Genomic DNA, 12,429 nt, shown 5'->3' with positions numbered 1-12,429 from the left:
GTAATTTTTAAAAAATTTCAATTACTCATTGCCACCATTTTCAGCAAAAAGCCAGTTTCACTGAATTCTGTTATTTGAAGAAAGATAATCAATATAAAATTTAAGAAATTGAAAAGAACGTGCCTAGCAATTCTGAAGGCAATTTCTGTGGCTGATCAAAGGTAAAATCATAGAATTTTATCAGAAGTCTAATATAACTACTTCATGATTTTTAACTCACACTACAAATTCATCAGTGGTGTGGTGTTCAACTGCGAACATCAAATTATTCTTGTAATGCACCCATAACTATTACTACAGGCATAGCAGAGTATGAATAAAACTCCAGCCATTTTTACAAACTGATCATTTATATGAATGTGCAATTAAAATAAACAGCAGAAGAACTTAAATAGTAATGATTTTTGCCATGACAATGACATACCCAAAGCTAATGGAAACTATGCAAGTGGCGACTTCTGTCTATTTCCACTATTCACAGTTAATATTACAACCAATATAAATCCCTTATAATCCCTTATTATCCGACATACTTTTGAAAACACATATAACCAGTACAAAGGATGGGCAAGGGCATATATTAATAAATTATGAAAGGTAAATGACAAATACTTAAAAGGAAACCAAAATCCTGCTGAAAAGTTGCTCAACTCCCTGATGTGTTCACCTTCAGCGGTAATTTGTTAAGTACATTTCCTCCTCGCACCTTGGAGCTGTGTTTGACCTGTGTTTGACACAGGCCCAGATCCGATGTCAGATTTATTGATAGCAGAGTCCAGACAACAAACGTTGCCCATCAACAGCACAACTCCACACAGTGGAGTCTTTGTCGCTTCTTAAACGCCCTGTTATACTGTCATACATCCCTTCAACACCTCATCTCTGAAAGACGATGCTCCTCTGAAGACTCGGGCACTGACATGTGCTCACGTGCTTTCTAAGCACTGGCATGTGCCCTTTCAGAGAGTGTTAAATGACACAGATGCGGTGTGGAATGCATGGGACAGTGAAATAGGAAGAAAAGTGGCTCTCCAGGACTCTCTTTCCCATCTCTCCTGAGCGCTCAGCTAGAATCTAGAGACCAATCAGGGGTCTTTAAAAAAGCAATTAGGGGTCCCCGCCAAAAGAAATGAAAGCTTCCACCCAACATCAATACAGTATATCCAACCAACACTCTAAAATGTGCGTTCAATCGATTCCCATTTGAAGATACTGACAATCCTAATTCCTGCAGAATGGCATTTCTACAATTTGTGGTAAGTACCAGCATTTCAATTGGTGTATTTATATAAATGTATACATACATTTGCATGTGGAAGCTGGGGCTTCTATTCAGTGCAAGAGGTTAAAAAAAGAGTCCCTTGTCAAAATGTGGGAAACGTTTGAATTACTCCTAATTAAAGCCAGGGGTTTGCTATGGGCCTGCTCAACATGTGAAAACAGGAAATGGTGTTGTTTATCAACACAATCACCAACAAATGCATAAGGATTATTGCAGTTTGCTATACATATTTCAGACAGACAAGAAATTACCCTACAGTTCCAATCAACATCTAACTGTACAAATACCCCCCACCTCACTCACTTGTACCTGGCTGTTACAATATGAGGTTACAGCATACTGCCAAAAGAAATGTGTATATACTCTGTGGTTCTGACTCTTTGGTTAGAAAACAGTACTGCCGAGATACATTTCTCAAAATGCTTGCTTCTTGAAAGCTAAACCACACTTACTCAATCCAGGTCATCATCTTTAATCATTATAAATCAACCAATTATATTCAGTACTGTACTTTGTTTAAGGATGTTTATAGCACAAAAATTGAGAAAAAGACATTATTGCATGAATACAACACTCTAAATATACCATAAGTTAATATTTAACTCTCTTACTGTTGTCCATACTTTTAGTCTGTGTTCAGACTAGGACAGTTTTATGTCGTGTCTGCAAGCAGTATTGTTCTTTCCTGAGTGAAGCGTAGACATATAGTTTATTTGTAACAAAAACAATGTACTGAAGTCACCTGAAGAGATGGTCTCGTTATGTTTGGAAAGTAAGCCGGGGTCATAGGCAACAGACGGATTTTCCACACAGGAAATGAACCTGAACTTTAGCTTTAATGAATGTGCATTCATTCACAGGTATACATGATATGCCATGCAATTAATGAGATAGATAACATCTAACAGCTGGATAAAAGGAGTGCACCACTGTCAATTTTACTTTCTGTAGCTGCCTATGAAAGACGTTCCTGTCATCAGATGAATGCCCCAGTGTTGTATCACAGGGGGAAAACAATAAGAACATGCAGTAACACTGTGCACAGCGTAATCCATTCCTTTCACTACACTGTCAAAACCACTAGTTAAAAATAAAAAAGATGCTTATTCTGTATAGCACTGCTCTAAAAATTGTTTATTCGGCACAGCACTCTTCTTCTGTTTGCATATTTTTGAAATTCTAGCTGAATGAATTAACTTCCATGAACAGCAAGAGACTGACATGTTCTTTCATACCAAACAAGAGAAGCAAGTCTGAAATAGGACCCATGTGGAAGCAAGACAGTGAAAGGACATGTCATGAACATTGAAAATGGAATGAAAGGACTGTGAATTTTAAATTTTTTAGCTAGCACTCATATTTTAATTGTGTGGGGGAGACACGCTTTCCAACAAATCTGGTAGGAGAATATGTTTGAGGTCATCAACAAAATCAGAGTGGATTTAACTAGCAGGTCTTCACAAATGACACTACACGTTAGAACCTTCATTATAAAGATGGGCTTACTCCTTCGCATTAACTTCTTATGTTCCATTTCACTCCCACTATATACAAAAATGATCCTTTTAATAATAATCCATTACTAAGGTGCGGACGTCACCTGGATTACATGTGGTAGCCATTATGCACCAGGAACTCCACCACACAGCAGATCAGGTGGGCAAGTGAGAAACTGTTTCACTGAACAGTATTAAGGGAAGCTCAGAAAAGCTAGTCTGTGCAAATCCAGAGTGGAATTTAGCTAGGATGCTGGGGTTACACCACTACTTTTATGAAGAGTCTCACTGGATCTTTAATGACCACATAGTCACGAGAGGGGTTTAATGTCTCATCTGATGGAGAGCACCTCCTACAGTACGCAGGGGCATCGGTTTGTAAATTCTTATCCAGCAGGGGGAGTTCCACCTACTGGTCCTCCAACACCACTTACAGTATCAACTGGGTTGTCGGACGTCTTCCATCCCAGCAGGGACCCAGCCTTGCTTAGTTTCTGACATGTGATCAGATTAGGCCACAGTGTGGTAAGGCTGCTGTTGAAATTACCTCAGATTCAAACTGTTTTAATGGAAGGGATATGCGATCATGTATTTGACCAACATGTTAATGGAGACATGTTGTACCTGTTTGAATATTATTCATGGTCTTTTTTTTTAGTTGAAGGTGCTTAGGATTGGACACAGGATTGTGACAACAAGTAGCCTACAGTGTGATCACAAGCACTGTCCTTGAAGTCTGCCACTTAATACAGAAGAACTTCACGGAGGGATGACAGCTAGAAGGAATGGAATCGTTTAATCCAGATAGGGTGCACAAGTGTTCCTCGTCAGCAGGCTATTGAATGGGTATGTGGCTGGGTACCAACTGCCCCCAGTATTTTCAGAAAGCCATGCAATTCATAAAACTCAACGAGCACCTTCTTCCTTGCATCTGCTGTAGAAAATGTTATGATCTGTACACCATGTTCACACAAACCACTGCCATTTAGGACACTTCAGTAAAGTGTCTTGATATGGCTGCTTTACGTTTTCCCATAGCAATTACCTGCTACTTCCATGAAAAATTCCACTTACATAAATCTAGAATGCAGTTTGCACTTGCAATGAAATAGAAAGCAACTTTGTCTCGTTATATGCTTTTGGTTTTGATCAAGCAAATCACACATATTTGGCTTTTTTTAACCCAGCAAGCCTTTACTGTGCTATCTGTTCTGAATGACTGGAAAGTTCAAGGATGATTAATTGATCTAAAAATCATCTCCATTCTAGCATCTCTGCTGTACCAAACTTGAAGAGTTAAATCCGTGACATTACAAATAATAATCTTGTATATAGCACTTTTTTTTTCCAATTATTCATTTAGCACTTGCACATGAAATGTGAAAGTGCTCTGGACGTGAAACTAAGTACTGTATATTTAAAACTGAGAATGGGCGACAGTTCTTTATACAAAACGGTTGAGGGAGTCGAGGACAAGCTGTCCAGCCATGTTGTAAAAAGCTAAATAAATCACTTTTTAAGAAACAGCTGGATGAGATCCTCTGATAAATTATCTACTAAAAATCGAGATGGGCTAAAATGGCTTTTTCAATTTGCTAACCTTCTTATGTTCCTAATGTACGCTACATTACACCATCAGCTCCAGATAAAAGATGTTCTCAATCCCCTTGTCAGAGACACACTCAGGGTGCACTAAGTACCTAACCATGTTCCGCAAGTCCTGCAATAGAGCCCTCTAGGACTTAAGTGACTGATGTGATGTGTTAAGTACAGTAAGACACTGATATTCACAGGTTCTACATCTGTGATGTGATTTTGCCTATTCACACAATAATTGGTGACCAAATTATTTATATATTTGTAGATCAAAATCGCCTGCTCACAGGCTACATTGCAGGAAATTACTGTAAATGTGGAACCAGTTTGCTCATCTTCATCTCGTCGATCTCTTTTACCCAACCTGCATCGGGCTGTAGTAAAGTCACAGCTTCCTAAACAAAGAGCTAACTTGTTTTTGTAGAAGTGCATCATGGGTTATGCTTTGGTTATTCAGTTTCCGTCAGGATAGTGTTAGATGTACATTATGTGTAGACCCGTTATCAGAATCTACGTACTGTCACTGTAGGTGACTCAGTGTTGTGCTCTGACATAAAATATGAAATAACACAAAACCTCCATGATTCGCTAAACTTTTAAAGACTTAGTGTGTCTTGTGGAAAAGGATAAGAGGTTTAATACAGTACAGTAGTGCTGCAATCATAACAGTTATAAAAACAAAATCTAAAAAGTAAAGAAAATATGCTCTAATAAGAATAAAAAAATAACCTTATACAGGGTATGCTGTAATACCATAACAGTGAGCTAATGTATTTGCTTGCACATGCTATAACTTGAAATATAGTGGGAAAACAAGTTTACAGTATTCATTTTTACTAAAAATACCTACTACCAATAAATACTAACACTATTTCTGAAATATTACTACAGTAATGTTTGTTTCATGAGGCTTGGAAACATTACCCTATCTTCCCCACCAGGTATTAAGTCCCACATTTGTGAAATCACCATTTGCTGAGACTTCAAGGTACCTGAACTTCCTGAATGCTGAGGTTTCACTGGTCTCTCTGATTTAGTGTTCCAATGACCCCAAACTGCTGCTGCTCAATAACAACAAGTGCCACCCTACTGTTAATCTTCATGCACACTTTGTACTGGCAGGTCTACATAGCAAAGTCTTTTGCTGTGCTGGGTGCACACTGAGATCACCCTCAGTAAAAAATCAGAAGAAAGTTAGAAGACAGTTTGTGTCCAGGACTGTGCTGCTAGCCTGAACAACCGGACAAAGATCAAAAGCCATAATAAAAAATGAAAATAAAATCGATATCTTTGAATTGTACTGCTTATGATTAAAGTGACGCGCCCACAGTTTTTTCATCACCTGGCCTACAGTATATTAACAGCTAACTTGATTGCCATGAAAACAACAATGGCTATTTTTAACTGCAAATCTTTTAATTACCATAAATAATGTTGAAGATAAGCACAATTTACCCCAAATGCACAACAAAGCAGGCTAGTCTTTTGTTACCTGACCTACTTATTGGAGTAATAGTCATATGGTGTTGATAATTATATCTAAGGCACTGCTTTTCTTTTTCATGTACAGCACTGCATCTCTTTGATGTGAATGGTCCTCCGATAAACGTGGTGACTTTCCCCCAGCTGTGCAATGAAACAAGGTGATTGATCCACTATACTGTGATCAGGCAAGAAAGATTAACAGTCATTACAGAACCAATCACCAATGTATCTAATTAATTGCCGCTTTTAATTTCAGCACACATATAGTTTACAGTTACAGAAGATTCGAGAATGGAGTATTTTGCTACCCACTTCTTAATTTCTGGATATGTTAACACCAAGAAATGATTTAAACCATCTCTAAAATGGTTTTAAAACAGTTTAAAACGGTTTAACACCATACCAAGACATCAGCAAACTACCCTCTAGGTCAGCATCAGTTTAGCCTCCTGTATAGTTTCAAAAAAAATATTGATTTTTCCACAGGAAGTCTAAGACCATGAGTACAAAACACTAACAGCACCTTTGGCATTTGACTGTTTTTTTTTCTGTCTTATTAAAGTAAACAATATTAAAATATTGATGTTCTGTGTTTTTCTCCTTTCTTTGTCTTGCATACATAGCTCACTGCTATACCGTCAAGTAGCTACACAATCCAGCACAAAAAAAAGCTGAGGTGGAAAATCTTTCTCAAAGCAGCAATAATGGAAATATGGAAATAACGTGGGAAGAAATACATAGCATTGTCAAATAGGCTAAAATCCATATTCTACATAAGTGGTCTTGAGAAAATTATATTTATTCACTCCTTCAGAGTAAGGTTGGAAAAACCTGCCCGGCAACTATTTTTCCTAGAATATTAGAATACTCAGAAATGCAAATCATCTTGGAAGAAACAACAGAGAAAAGGCCACATATTACAGCACTCACATATTAGCATCTTGTATCCAAAACAAAGGTAATTTGCAATTTGTTAAGCTGCAATATGATAATACTACACTTTATATAGGCCTGTTCAGCAGCTCCACCTTTTAAGACTTTATTCATAAACACTCATTCATTCAAGAATGAGTCACAAAATACGTTGTAGTGAATTCAAGAAACGGAGTGACAATACTCTTGTCTGTTGCGGTATAACTTTCATATAACCCGGCAACAAAGAAACTGCAGGAAAACTAAAATGATGCTGTATAAGCAACTGTAAGCGAAGCAACAACTTATAGTACGTGACTGTAAACACAGTTTTTTCAGTGAAAAATAACTGTGATTATCACAAGGTCTTCAAATATGTCACAGAAGGCTTCTTGCCGCATCATGAAAAAAGGGTAAGACAATAGGTAAAGTGAAATTTTGAGTAATCCACCAAATACTCTTCACTGGTGGGGAAATTCAGTTCTTGGCCACCTCAGCGAACGTCTACCACAAGGAGATGGATGCCCTCCGAACAAATGGGTGTGAGTTATTTCCTGAGCCATTCCTGCACTGTCATCGGTGAGCTTCAGTCATCAGGCCAGCATTAAATTCCAAGTGTGGTAATGTGTAGAGTACATGGTCTGTAAGGTCGCTGTGATAATGGCTCACAACGAAGATACAGTACAACGTACGGTAGCACTAGACCGTTCTAGTTGAAGAAGTACAGAGTAAGTGGTTCTCACTACCGCCTCGTGATCAAAATGCTGTCGGCATCACTTTTCTAACACCTTGACTATAACTGCCTTTGGCGCTGGTGAAGACTTTCAGCTTTTCCATCTGTTTGGCCCAATGAAGAGGCTCCCCGACGTCACAACACACAGGAAGTGTTGACAAAGAAGCCAAAGCAGCAGGGACTAACCAACGCCGGGCTATTACATGGTCATTCCTAACTTTGTGAAGACGTGGGAGAGATATGAGGGTGCGTGAGGGGCACTGAGGGTGTGTGAGAGAAAAAAAAACAACCTTTTCCCACCTGTCTCTCTCTCTTCTTCACCGTGGCTTCACTCTAGAGGCAGCGCTGATCCTTTAGCAAATAATTCTGTCTCTTGCAAGGCACACGTGGTCAGTTACTGTTTGGCTGGTGAGTGACACGTTTGTGCAATGTAACCTGTGGTCTACCCCTGCTTCCCGTCTACATGGGCGTTTGTGATATGAACTGATAGACCGTCAACTCTTATAAGACATTTTCAGCATGGCAGCTTCCTAGCCTTCACAATATTCCACAATTTACCCTCATCGTCTGCTCTTGACGGCACCTCTCCAAATCGCTACATCATGTACAGTTACAGGGATCCTCTGGAGCTTCCCATAGCACCTCATGTATGTATATATGTGCACGGACTATACTGTGCGTAATGTGTGAGTACGTTTAATTTGGAATATTGTGTACAATTTTGGTCTGCACACTACAGTAAAGATATAGCTGCTCTGGAATCAGTCCAGAGACCAGCAATCAGATGCATTCCACGGCTCAAGGGAGTGTCATACCCTGACACACTGAAAGAATCTGTCTCTGAACAAAGAAGACCCTGAGGAGACCTGTTACAACTATTCAAGATCCCAAAAGACACCGACAATGTCAACTTTCTTCATAGATTTCTTCATAGAGAACAGTGAATCAAGATCCAGCAGACACAAGTGGGACCTATGCGGACGTGGATTAAAGCTTTATCTGAAGGGTTCTGGGAAGGTGGGACAAGCAACCCAGCCATGTTTTTGAACCCAGTACTTTTGCCTCCATCAGGAAACAACTGGATGAGATTTTTTTTGGATCAGTTAACTAGTATCTACCAGGGTAGCTGGGAAGCCGGAATCTATCTCGGCAAACAATGGGTGCAAGGCAGGATACACCCTGGAGAAGACGCCAGTCCATCTCAGAGCACACACAAACACAATTACACCAGGGCCAATTTGTTCCAGAAGCCAATTAACCTACTATTATGTCTTTGGATTGTAGGAAGAATCCCGTACGAACACAGACCATACAAACAGCACACCAGGAACTGAACCCAGGACCGCTGGGCTGCCAGGCTGTAATGCTAGCCACTGTGCCACCCCCAGTGAAGGGTTCTTAGTGGATAATTTCCCAAGTCCCTTTATTTTCTGATTTAATAATAATAATAATAATTGCCTACACTTATATAGCGCTTTTCTGGACACTCCACTCAAGCGCTGTACAGGTAATGGGGACTCCCCTCCACCACCACCTTCGTTACATAAGACTAAAATGATGTAGTTTACTGTTAATTTGTTTGTTGACTAGAACCCTGCGGTCATGTACCATATTTCTTAAATAAGGAAGAAGTAAAGGGTCCAAGCAGAACGCTTTGACTATGGAGCCTTCTTCATATGAAGCTGCCGTTGCAGCTGACGCGTTTGTAAATACAACTGTATTATTTCTACTACTGAGTTTTTTTTTCCCTCACATGCTGAGATCTTTATTAAATGGAAAACTTGTTTCTCGATGTACAAACCGAAGGAATGTTCTCCTATTTAACGCAATAACTGGTTGAGTTAAAAGATGTTTCAAAACGGAGTACTTCATTTATTTTGTTATAGCCAAATGTCCCATAAACAAATTAGCATGTTTTGTTATATATTTAAAAAAATGTATTAAAAGAAAAAAAGAATCAGAAATTCATAAACATATCGACGCGCTTCCATCTTCTCGTTGTCTCCTGTCTAACTGATCCTTGGATCATTCGTGCATTAATGACTGCTAAACGGGCTAGATGTCCCGAAAGCCCGCCTCTTCTTTGGAGCTGTTCTCTGTTACAAATGCGAGTAAGATCGCAAGAATCGATTATGTGATCCTTGCTGTGCCACGTAAATGTAAAGCCGGGCCGATTGTGCAAAAGTCCATGAAATTTAGCCTCGCTGACATTTTTTGGCCTTAAAACATTCTCATAATCCTCTGTCTATAGCGCGTTACTTTGCCAACTGCGTTCGTTTTAGCAGTTAAACTTCACTATTTATAACTTGAATATTTAAGTCTATGTACTTAATATGCCTTATAGTGCAGATCAGACGAAAATACACAGTACACGCATCAATATTTTTATACAGTCAAATGTATTTTTTGTTTCGCTAGTGTTCTGTAACGGTCACTGTACAGTAACACGTTTAAGGCGGTTTTTTTTTAAGATTGCCCAGTGTCCGGCTAACGTTTTAATGTTACTACAGAACAGTTCAAAAGACTATACTTTCGAGTGGTTTTAACTGGTTCTTAAAATGAGAGATTTTAGTCCTGCGCCTTAAATCCAGTTTAAAAATCCAACAAAACGTTAGTCCGCACGCCCAAAAGAATATTACAGATCACCTTGATGGAGAGTCGATAAGGTCTCATCATTTGTTACCGCCTTAGCTGTTGGCACTGTATAAAAAAATACGACCGGTGCTTAAAAGAAACGTAATGCTCCTCAAACGGTGACAAGTCAGAACTACAACACACTTGCGCGAGGTGTATCTGTTCAATATTTTTTAAAACCTCCCAAAAATGTCTTCAGACTTGCGAAAAAGAAAATTCAAACAGCTCCTGCGAAGTACAGGGTCCCGTTTCGCACCGCTGGCACGGCGGGGGGGGCTGCCTGGCGAGTCTGCCTCACAGCCGCACGGAGCATCTTACGGCCCCGGCAGACAGTGGCAGTGCACACGACGGGTTAAAGACTGTACATCGCAGAAAGAGCACGACAAAATACATATATATATCCTCCAACCTACTCAAGCAGCGCATCGCTAAAGGCGGATTTCCTGGTTTGAGAAATTGGATGCTATCCCTTTAAAACCAACACATACCGAAAAAAGGAAATAAGTCGAGATGTTCTCCACTGGCTACAGCAAACACGGACAGTAGACTAACCCGTCAGGTGTGTATGCGCACACATCGGATGTGTAATTTTCTCACACGGGAGTGGGGCTGGGGACGGGAGGGAGAAAAAAAAAAGACAGCTCCCGGAGACACTTCACGGCCAGGTTTCCAAATGCGTTTCAGCGAAAGATAATCTTAGTTATAATCCTTACTCATCCAAAGTATTGCAAATCATGCTATGCCCCCAAACTAACTGGGTAGCGGGTGGGCCGAAATAAAGATAAAAAGCGTTAAACTGACCCAGACTTTTCCACTGTCATGCGACTGTGCGCTGCAACACTCGGCACCCTAGTGTCACAAGCACGACATGTCTGTCAATTTCGATGTCAGCTCCATACAACAACTACTGTACTACTATACTGCACGTATATATATATAGCTTGAAGTGCACGGTACTGTTTGACACCCGACATGAAACTTGCACGTCCGTGAAATTAACCACCTTTTGTGTTTTAATTTTTCAGACCACGATTTTTTTTTAATTTACGGTTTCAATCAAATGGCTTTTCTTGAAGCACCGTGTCACCAATAACTCGAGTCCAACACCTAGCCGCATTTATTCAAACTTAGCAGTGCAACAAATGGTGATTCTTGTTCTGTTCGGAAAATGACACTTCGCCGCATTAAAATTAAAAAAAGAGCTCCCTTTCAAATGCATGTCAGGAGTTCCCTTCTGAGAAGGCCCTGCCTGCTGTACATACCGAAACTCTTGCAAAATAAAACTTTTTTTTTATTAATCGTTACTTCCCAGGCGCATCTATTTTTACACCTACCTTTAGAAGGCACGCGTGCAGAACCTTTGTCATGTAGAAAACAACGAGCAAAGGCTGTGAGGTCGCCTCAGGATTGCTGAAGAAATCAGTCCGCTTGAACAGTTGTTTCAATTTAATTTTACATGCAATTTACAATCAACTTGTTCCCTTACCTCCCCTCTACAGGATAGTTTGAGTTATGCCGTACAGCTACAATCCTGTAAACAAGTATCGGTCCGCCGTAAAACATAGCGCCTGCAAATTAGACAGTTCCCAAACAGGTTATAGCCTCTCGGTTCGTTTTTTTAGAAAGTATATTCCATACATTATATACACACGCATAATAATACGTTTAACTACTTTATACATAGATTTAATCTGAACACGAACCACAATTCATTTTTTGAACTCGTACTGTAATCTGCATGGTAAAATTCTTCCGCGGAGAGATTCTGGTCAAGACTGCAGTTTTTAAAGCAGGAAGTAAAAACGTTAGAAGAAATGCGTATTTTTTTTACTTTTATAATTTTTGTTATTAATTTGATATATGAAAATATCTATTGAATGTGCAACCGGCTTTAACGTTGTATTTATATGAATTAAAACAAAAGAGTTAATATTTTACAATGCACGCAGGTGTGTGGACAGTTTGATGCTTCTGCCTTGCAAATTAAGTATTCGTTTTCTTTACAATTAAGTACTCAGTGCGCTCTATTTTAAAAAAATAACTGTGCCCAATGGGAATCTTGGGAAACTTTAAAGAAGTCACAACAATCTGATTTCAAATGCTTGTCTTTCAAGTTGAAATATAATGTGAACATGCAGTTAATATGGGTGGCGCGCAGTGTAAAGTAAGGAACCTTTCCTAATATAATTATGCAAATTACACCCCGCATTTTTAATACTGCATTGATCCAGCTTCATTTGCATGCTTCTGTTAAAATGCAAGCTATCGTTCTTTAGATTTTTGCATACCCT

General features: G+C 39.4%; 1 protein-coding gene across 5 annotated transcripts in view; it reads right to left on the bottom strand.

Annotated features, from left to right (window-relative positions):
• The window catches only part of LOC148675276 (transcriptional-regulating factor 1), a 96,477-nt gene extending 84,626 nt beyond the window's left edge, over positions 1 to 11,851 (bottom strand). For 2 of the 5 annotated variants that reach the window (XM_088626433.1, XM_088626432.1), the window contains exon 1: positions 11,473 to 11,697. The gene's annotated coding sequence lies outside the window, so the exon portion shown is untranslated. Of the gene's footprint in view, positions 1 to 11,472 lie in introns of all 5 variants that reach the window. The other 3 variants (XM_088626437.1, XM_088626436.1, XM_088626435.1) reach the window with 3 other exon arrangements.
• Between the last annotated feature and the right edge of the window lie 578 nt (positions 11,852 to 12,429).

This window comes from Lepisosteus platostomus, chromosome 3 (genome assembly GCF_059453375.1).
Source record: "Lepisosteus platostomus isolate fLepPlt1 chromosome 3, fLepPlt1.hap1, whole genome shotgun sequence".
In the NCBI taxonomy this organism is placed as follows: domain Eukaryota; kingdom Metazoa; phylum Chordata; class Actinopteri; order Semionotiformes; family Lepisosteidae; genus Lepisosteus; species Lepisosteus platostomus.
Note: the sequence above shows the minus strand (reverse complement) of the source record. Positions and strands in the feature narration are given on the sequence as shown.